The sequence below is a fragment of the Palaemon carinicauda genome, chromosome 3 (genome assembly GCF_036898095.1).
Source record: "Palaemon carinicauda isolate YSFRI2023 chromosome 3, ASM3689809v2, whole genome shotgun sequence".
Taxonomy (NCBI): Eukaryota; Metazoa; Arthropoda; class Malacostraca; order Decapoda; family Palaemonidae; genus Palaemon; species Palaemon carinicauda.
Genome location: NC_090727.1, coordinates 26,415,713 through 26,425,712, shown reverse-complemented (window position 1 = coordinate 26,425,712; position 10,000 = coordinate 26,415,713).

Genomic DNA, 10,000 nt, shown 5'->3' with positions numbered 1-10,000 from the left:
CACCCAAGCCCCCTCTCCACCCAATCTAGGACCAAGGAGGACCAGGCAATGGCTGCTGATGACTCGGCAGATACATCTATAGGCTCCCCAAACCCCTAGTTTCTGTTGATAAGGGTTTTAAAGGCTTTAAAGGCCGCTCGTGAATGGCAGAGGCAAGGGACAGTAGTGACATTGCCCTATCAAGCTGGATAATGCCCCATAGACTGACCATATATACATATGATCAGCGCCCAAGCCCCCTCTCTACCCAAGCTATGACTAAGGAGGACCAGGCAATGGCTGTTGATGACTCGGCAGATACACCTATAGGCTCCCCCAAACCCCATAGACTGACCATATATACATAGGATCAGCGCCGAAGTCCCCTCTCTACCCAAGATAGGACCAAGGAGGACCAGGCAATGGCTGCTGATGACTCGTCAGATACAACTATATCCTCCCCCAAACCCCCAGGACTGACCATATATACATAGGATCAGCGCCCAAGCCCCCTCCCCACTCAAGCTATGACTAAGGAAGGCCAGGCAATGGCTGTTGATGATTCAGCAGATAGATCTATAGGCTGCCCCAAATCCCCCATCCTTAGCTCACAATGATGGTGAGGTTACAGTAACCACAGAAACTATCGAGTTTAAGCGGTACTCGAACCCTTATCCAGCGAGTTCCAGGCAGGGATTCTTTCAATAGGCCACTTCAACTTGGCTGTATATCTGTTTGGTCAAATGGGCTTCGGTTAAGTGACATCAGCTCAAGGGCCTGTTCGGTGAAATGTCAATTAGGCTAAATGTCCTTTCGGTCAAATGTCCATTAGATCAGATCTGTACTTCTAATAGGCCACTTCAACTTGGCCTTATATCTTCGTGGTTAAATGGCCTTCTGTTAAATGACATCAACTCAAGGGCCTGTTTGGTGAAATGTTAATTTGGTTAAATGTCCGTTCGGTCAAATGTCCATTAGATCAGATCTCCTTTCGGGCAAATGGCCATTCAGTTAAATGTCTGTTCGATCTAATGTCTATTAGGTAAAATGTCTGTTTTGGTCAAACATGCGTTCTGTCAAGTGTATATTAGATCAAATATCCTTTCAGTCAAATATCCATTTGATCAAATATCCATTCAATGAAATGTCCATTGGGCCAAGTAACCATTCAATCAAATGTCCAAGAGGTCAAATATCCATTCGATCAAATGTCCTCTTGGTCAAATATTCTTTCAATCAAATGTCCAAAAGATCAAATATCCATTCAATCAAATGTCCAAAAGGTCAATTATCCATTCAATCAAATGACCATTAGGTTAAATATCCTTTCAATCAAATGACTATTAGGTCAAATATCCATTCAATCAAAGGATCATTAGGTTAAATATCCTTTCAATCAAATGACTATTAGGTCAAATATCCATTCAATCAATCCAAGAGGTCATATATCCTTTCAGTCAAATTTCCTTTTCGTCGAACATCCATTCGATCAAATGTCTAAGAGGTCAAATATCCATTTGATCAAATGTCCATGTGATCAAATATCCATTCAATCAAATGTCCAAGAGGTCAAATATCCATTCGATCAAATGTCCGTTAGGTCAAATATCCATTAAATCAAATGTCCGTTAGGTCAAATATCCATTAAATCAAATGTCCATTAGGTCAAATATCAATACGATAAAATGTTCATTAGGTCAAATATTCATTCAATGAAATGTCCGTTAGATCAAATATCCATTCGATCAAATGGCCACTCAGTCTATTTTCCATTTAATAAAATGTCCATTTGGTCAAATATCCATTCAATCAAATGTCCAAAAGGTCAAATATACATTCAATCAAATGGCCACTCAGCCAAATATCCATTCGATAATATAACCATTAGGTCAAATATACATTTCAATCAAACGTCCATTTGGTCAAATAACCATTCAATAAAATGTCCAAAAGATCAAATGTCCATTCGATCAAATGGTCACCCAGTCTAATATCCATTCAATAAAATGACCACTCAGTCAAATATCCATTCAATCAAATGTCCAAGAGGTCAAATAGCCATTCAATCAAATGTCCAAGAGGTCAAATATCCATTCGATCAAATAGCCACCAAGCCAAATATCCATTCGATAATATGTCTGTTAGGTCAAATATACATTCGATCAAATGTCCATTTGGTCAAAAATCCAAAAGGTCAAATATCCATTCGATCAAATGGCCACTCAGCCAAATATCCATTTATAATATGTCCATTAGGTCAATTATCCATTCAGTTAAATCTCCAAGAGGTCAAATATCCATTCAATCGAATATCCATTCGATGTAATGGCCACTCAGCCAAATATCCATTCGATAATATGTCCATTAGGTCAAATATCCATTCAATCAAATGTCCAAGAGGTCAAATAGCCATTCAATCAAATGTCCAAGAGGTCAAATATCCATTCGATCAAATAGCCACCAAGCCAAATATCCATTCGATAATATGTCTGTTAGGTCAAATATACATTCGATCAAATGTCCATTTGGTCAAATATCCAAAAGGTCAAATATTCATTCAATCAAATGGCCACTCAGCCAAATATCCATTCGATAATATGTCCATTAGGTCAATTATCCTTTCAGTCAAATGTCCACGAGGTCAAATATCCATTCAATCAAATATCCATTCGATCTAATGGCCACTCAGCCAAATATCCATTCGATAATATGTCCATTAGGTCAAATATACCTTCGATAGAATGTCCATTAGGTCAAATATACATTCAATAATATGTCCATTAGGTCAAATATCCATTCGATAAAATGTCCATTATGTCAAATATACATTCGATAAAATGTCCATTAGGTCAAAATGTTCAGTCAGTTACAATGTCCACCTTCAACCAACCAACCCACCTCTGCTATATGCCACAAGGGACAAACCAAGACCAGGCTTTACGCCCAGCATATTAATGGACTATTGCAGCGGTTGGGGGCCCAACCTATTTGGTCAATGTCAGATGTTAAATGGACTCGAGCCAGCCTCCAGATGCAGGACTGCTGCTGCTGCTGCCGGTGGTGGTGGTCCCTCCTCCTCCAGTAAGCTGGCGAAGGTCGTCCTTCCATTAACGCCCAACGAATAAAGCTCTTTCCCCGGCCTGGTTCTCGTACGAAGATTATTGGGAGATGAGCTGCTGTGGCCGGCTGAGCTTTCTCTCTCTCTCTCTCTCTCTCTCTCTCTCTCTCTCTCTCTCTCTCTCTCTCTCTCTCTCTCTCGCGCGCCAAAATAGTCGCAATACTAAGATCATTTTGGATAGACCGGCTGAGCTTTCTCTCTCTCTCTCTCTCTCTCTCTCTCTCTCTCTCTCTCTCTCTCTCTCTCTCTCTCTCTCTCTCTCAATATAATAGTGTATATATATTATATATATACATATATATGTATATATATATATATATATATATATATATATATATATATATATATATATATATATATATATAAATCTATATATATATATATGTAATATATGTATATATATATATATATATATATATATATATATATATATATGTAATATATTTGTATATATATGTATGTGTATATATATATATACATATATATATACTGTATATATATGTATATAAATCTCACCTTTGATAAATGAAGTCTCTCTCTCTCTCTCTCTCTCTCTCTCTCTCTCTCTCTCTCTCTCTCTCTCTCTCATTATAAGTTTTCTATTCAAAATCCTCAATTTAGAACGTTAAGACATGCACTAATGTCTGTCAAGCCTTCTCACCCATTGAGCTTCGAACTCTTAAAGATATGATATAATGATTACATTCATATAATCAAGAGATTAAAGCTTAAGGCTCTTCTTACTCCCATGAGAGCTCGATAAAGATATGTTGTCAGGTGAGATAGGACATTGACTTGCTCTGTGAAAGGGATTCGAAGATTTTTATAATTATCGTATACAATACTGTATTTCAAGGGTCATAGTCGAAAGAGGTGTTGTTATTTTTTTCTATCAATATCATTAGTGTTGTTGTTGTTGTTGATGATTTATTTTTTTATCATTATTATTGTTGTTGTTGTTGTTTTTGTTGGTATAAGTGTAGTTGATGCTATTATCATTAATCACTCTTATTATTATTATTATTATTATTATTATCATTATTATTATTATTATTATTATTATTATTATTATTATTATTATTATTATTATTATCGTTGTTGCTGTTGTTATCTTCATGGTGTTTTGTTGATGTCATTTTTTAATTTCCGATTTAGTTTACGCGACATGAAAGTATTTGGGTTCACTTGGCTTAACTCTAATAGAACCTCCTAATCCAATCATGATAAACAGAAATGGAACCTTCTTCACGCAAGGATTCGAACCCTAATCTACCTCATTAACGTGACAAGTAGATATCATGCTATGAAAGACAGTAATTTATTATCCATTTTGATATTTCTCGATTCTCATCCTATCCTGAGTCCCTTTCTTCATCTTTGAGGCGACCCCCTCCCATCGGCCTTTGCTCCCAAAAAAAAAAACAAGAGGTAAATAAACATAGTTTTCCTCTTTATCCATTTTCCCTCAGAGGAATTCAATTTGGAGTAGTTACTTCAGCCCGGTGAGTTCTCTCTCTCGCTCTCTCATCAGTCAGCGAAGCTATTAAGCATTCCGTCAGAGACCTCAAAGTAGAGGAGTTCATCTCCCCACCAAGGCACCGGAGTCAAGCCTTTAGCAGGCAATTGGAGAGAGAGAGAGAGAGAGAGAGAGAGAGAGAGAGAGAGAGAGAGAGAGATCTCAAGCCTTTAGCAGGCAACTGGTGAGATGCACTCGAAGAAAGAGAGAGAGAGAGAGAGAGAGAGAGAGAGAGAGAGAGAGAGAGAGAGAGAGAGAGAGAGAGAGAGAGTCAAGCCTTTAGCAGGTAATTGGTGAGGTGCACTCGAAGGGAGAGAGAGAGAGAGAGAGAGAGAGAGAGAGAGAGAGAGAGAGAGAGAGAGAGAGAGAGAGAGAGAGAGAGAGAGTCAAGCCTTTAGCAGGCAATTGGTGAGATGCACTCGAAGGAAAAGAGAGAGAGAGAGAGAGAGAGAGAGAGAGAGAGAGAGAGAGAGAGAGAGAGAGAGAGAGAGAGAGAGAGAGAGTCAAGCCTTTAGCAGGCAATTGGTGAGATGCACTCGAAGGAAAAGAGAGAGAGAGAGAGAGAGAGAGAGAGAGAGAGAGAGAGAGAGAGAGAGAGAGAGAGAGAGAGAGAGAGAGAGAGAGAGAGAGTCAAGCCTTTAGCAGGCAATTGGTGAGATGCACTCGAAGAGAGAGAGAGAGAGAGAGAGAGAGAGAGAGAGAGAGAGAGAGAGAGAGAGAGAGAGAGGCTTTAATGCAGTTATTAATGATTAGTTGATATAAGAGACATAAAATAAACAATTTCGTCATGAAACAAAAACATCTGTCCTAAAATACGTCAGGATTCCAATACGCAACATTACCGTGAAATCACAAATAGGTTTCTCCGGTCCATTCTCTTCCCGGGGTTAAAGGCACTTAGGTGATCCATTTGTTCATAGAAGACTGAGCTGAATAGCTGTTAGAGAGAGAGAGAGAGAGAGAGAGAGAGAGAGAGAGAGAGAGAGAGAGAGAGAGAGAGAATTAGTACAACGGCATCATTCCTATTATTGCTTCAAAGGCTTTGCAAGCAAGCAAGATTTTCCTGGAACAAATTTGATGGCAGATCTCACTCGGTTGAGGATTAAGTGTTGCCTTTGTGGTTGCTTTATGCTTCCCGGGATGTGTGATGCTTCTGAGGACTCCTGATGCTTCCAGGGGCTGCTTCTGAGGGTATATGATGCTTCTGAGGACTCCTGATGCTTCCAGGGCTGCTTCTGAGGACTCCTGGTGCTTCCAGGGCTGCTTCCGAGGGTATGTGATGCTTCTGAGGACTCCTGATGCCTCCAGGGCTGCTTCCAAGGGTATGTGATGCTTCTGAGGATTCCTGATGCCTCCAGGGGTGCTTCTGAGGGTATGTGATGCTTCTGAGGACTCCTGATGCCTCCAGGGCTGCTTCTGAGGGTATGTGATGCTTCTGAGGATTCCTGATGCTCCAGGGCTGCCTCTGAGGGTATGTGATGCTTCTGAGGACTCCTGATGCTTCCAGGGCTGCTTCTGAGGGTATGTGATGCATTTGAGGACTCCTGATGCTTCCAGGGCAGCTTCTGAGGGTATGTGATGCTTCTGAGGACTCCTGATGCCTCCAGGGCTGCTTCTGAGGGTATGTGATGCTTCTGAGGGACTCCTGATGCTTCCAGGGCAGCTTCTGAGGGTATGTGATGCTTCTGAGGACTCCTGATGCCTCCAGGGGTGCTTCTGAGGGTATGTGATGCTTCTGAGGACTCCTGATGCCTCCAGGGCTGCTTCTGAGGGTATGTGATGCTTCTGAGGACTCCTGATGCTTCCAGGGCTGCTTCTGAGGGTATGTGATGCTTCTGAGGACTCCTGATGCCTCCAGGGCTGCTTCTGAGGGTATGTGATGCTTCTGAGGACTCCTGATGCCTCCAGGCTGCTTCTGAGGGTATGTGATGCTTCTGAGGATTCCTGATACCTCCAGGGGTGCTTCTGAGGGTGTGTGATGCTTCTGAGGACTCCTAATGCTTCCAGGGCTGCTTCTGAGGGTGTGATGCTTCTGAGGACTCCTAATGCTTCCAGGGCTGCTTCTGAGGGTATGTGATGCTTCTGAGGCAATATGGTGCTTCTGGTATTGTAAGATACTTTTTGTGCTGTGTTATGCTTGAGGCTGTGTGATGATTTTCATGCTCTATGATGTTTGCAATAGCTTTATGATGCTTCTTTAGGCTGTGTGATGCTTCTTAGTCTGCTTGGTGTTCCTGAGTCTGTATTAATCTTCAAAGGCTGTGTGATGCTCATGAAGCAGCATGAATCTCTTCACTATATAAAAAATGCTTTTGAACCTTGAACATGCTTCTGAAGCTGTGTTAGGCATTCTCAGGCTGCGTGATGCTTTTAGGGCTAACGCAATGCTTCTGAATGTTGTTGATACTACTTAAGCTGTCTGATGCGTCTTAAGCTGCGGCCCTAGACTGACCACATATGCATATGATCAGCACCCAAGCCCCCTTCTCCACCCAAGCTTGGACTAGGGAGGGCCAAGCAATGGCCTGCTGAGGACACAGCAGATAGACGTACAGGCTCCCCCCAAATCCTTAGGTCACAAGTGAGGTTGCAGCGAGCAAAGAAACTAACGAGTTTGGGCGGTACTCGAACCCCCGTCTGGCGAATCACCAGTCAGGGACGTTACCACATCGGCAAATACAATCCTTATGTTCTGTGCGGTTCATTCATCGTCTTCCAAATGCTGTAATGGATTTTCCTTTGATTTTGGGGAACGGTTTCTCGATGCTCTGAACACTAAGTCTTATTATTATTATTATTATTATTATTATTATTATTATTATTATTATTGGTGTTGTTATTATTGTTGTTGTTGTTGTTGGTGGTGGTGTTATTTATTTATTATTTATTTTTATTATTTATTATTTATTTTTATTATTTATTATTATTTATTTATTATTACTATTATTATTATTATTATTATTATTGTTGTTGTTATTGTTGTTATTGCTGTTGTGTTATTATTATTTATTATTACTATTATTTATTACTTATAATTTATTTAATTATTTAATTTTATTTATTATTTATTATTATAATTATTATTATTATTATTATTATTATTATTATTATTATTATTACTTGCCAAGCTACCAACCCTAATTAGAAAAGCCAGATGCTATAAGCCCAGGGGCCCTAACAGGAAAAATCGCTCAGCGAGGAAAGGAAACAATGAACAACATATTTTTAAATGGCTCTTTAGCTATAAAGTAATTTCTTATGAGTAATTGTTTTTACTTTATCATTCATATCTTTAAATCTCTGAAAAAAAAATTCTTCCTTTGTAACAAGGAAGAAACGCAGGAATTTTCTATTACTTCCGTAGCAGGGAAATTCATATACTGTATTGATCAGCTCTCCTGTTGGCCGGGAGCACACTAGCGACTCTGTGGCGCCACAAAGCCACAGCATCGTGTGGTGGGGGATGTGGTCTCCCATAGGTTTCCATTGTTTTCAAAGCCACGCGGGGATGAGCGACAGAGAGCCACAGTCGCTAGTTTACGCGGCAAAAACTTGAAAACAATGGAAACCTATGGGAGGACCACATCCCAGCCACCACGATGCTGTGGCGCCACAAGTTTTGCCCGCGCAAACTAGCGACTGTGGGCTCCTGTCGCTCATCCCTGCGTGGGCTTTGAAAACAATGGAAACCTATGGGAGACCACATCCCCGCCACACGATGCTGTGGCTTTTGTGGCGCCACAGAGTCGCTAGTGTGCTCCCGGCCTTAACAGTGGGTAGTGTTGCACAGCTTCTTCAAAGTCAGAACAGACCAAGAACAGACTAGACTTGAATGTTTAAGAGAGTCGTACGATTGAGGTAAACTGAATATTATTCTTCAAGGTCTCTTCATACAGTCTGTATGGAGACCCATATCTGGTACGGCAGTAATTGGCGAAAATAATGACATTTTCGTGTTCTATTTAATTTATTTGTTTATGTATTAATGCCTGTGATGTAGTGTGTGGGACATAGGTAGATGGAGAACGCCTGGCCAGAAACATCGACCCCACATAGAAGTGGGAAAAGATGCAGGCAAAGAAGGTGTAATAATGCACGTTATATGCACTGTTAGAATAAAAGGTAATTTTAATGGGAAAATCTCCATAAAAAAATAGTTATCAACCGTAATTTCAGTTAAAATACAGGCGACCGTAATTTTACCTTACTTTGTTATTATCTTTTACGGGTTGGTGACCGTAATATAACTCTTATACGTCAATATATCCTTTTTTTAAAACGGTAAAAATCCTGGAATTAATGTTGCTAGACATTTAACGTTTTGAATACAAGTTTTTAACAGTGTATTTAATTTCTTTATTTGTGTTTTAATGCACGTTATAAGATTGGCAGATATGATGGAATTTCCTATTCACGCGACCTCACTTGTGACATTTTGAAATATCAGGGACAGAGCATCAGTTCTGGAATATAAATATAGAGACAAATATAAAGATACATTCCTCACTGTATGTCTGGTTAGTTTCCATTTTCCTGATAGAAATGGAAGCATGTTGACAGGTGTCCCGTGGAAAATATAGCTCACCATGGAAAGGATTTATAGTATACAGTACGTGTTTCTGAGGATCACAGTAAAGCCAATTAGTAAGCTCTCTAGGGTGAGTTTGAACTCTGAATTATTAGATGGGACTTATTCTTAGCATGTGGAGTAAATGCAACAGAATTGGATTATTTTAGGTGGTAAATGCAACAGAATTGGATCATTTTAGGTGTAAATGTAACAGAATTGGATTATTTTTAGGTGTAAATGCAATAGAATTGGATTTAGGTGTAAATGCAACAGAATTGGATTATTTTAGGTGTAAATGCAATAGAATTGGATCATTTTAGGTGTAAATGGAACAGAATTGGATCATTTTAGGTGTAAATGCAACAGAACTGGATAATTTTAGTTGTAAATGCAACAGAATTGGATTAGTTTAGGTGTCAATGCAACAGAATTGGATTATTTTAGGTGTCAATGCAACAGAATTGGATCATTTTAGGTGTAAATACAACAGAAATTGGATTATTTTAGGTGGTAAATGCAACAGAATTGGATTATTTTAGGGTGTAAAGGCAACAGAATTGGATTATTTTAGGTGTAAATGCAACAGAATTGGGTCATTTTAGGTGTAAATGCAACAGAATTGGGTCATTTTAGGTGTAAATGCAAACCGAATAGGATTATTTTAGGTGTAAATGCAACAGAATTGGATTGTTTTAGGTGTAAATTGCAACTGAATTGGATTATTTTAGGTGCAAAATGCAACAAAATTGGATTATTTTAGGTGTAAATTCAACAGAATTGGATCATTTTAGGTGTAAATGCAACAGAATTGGATTAT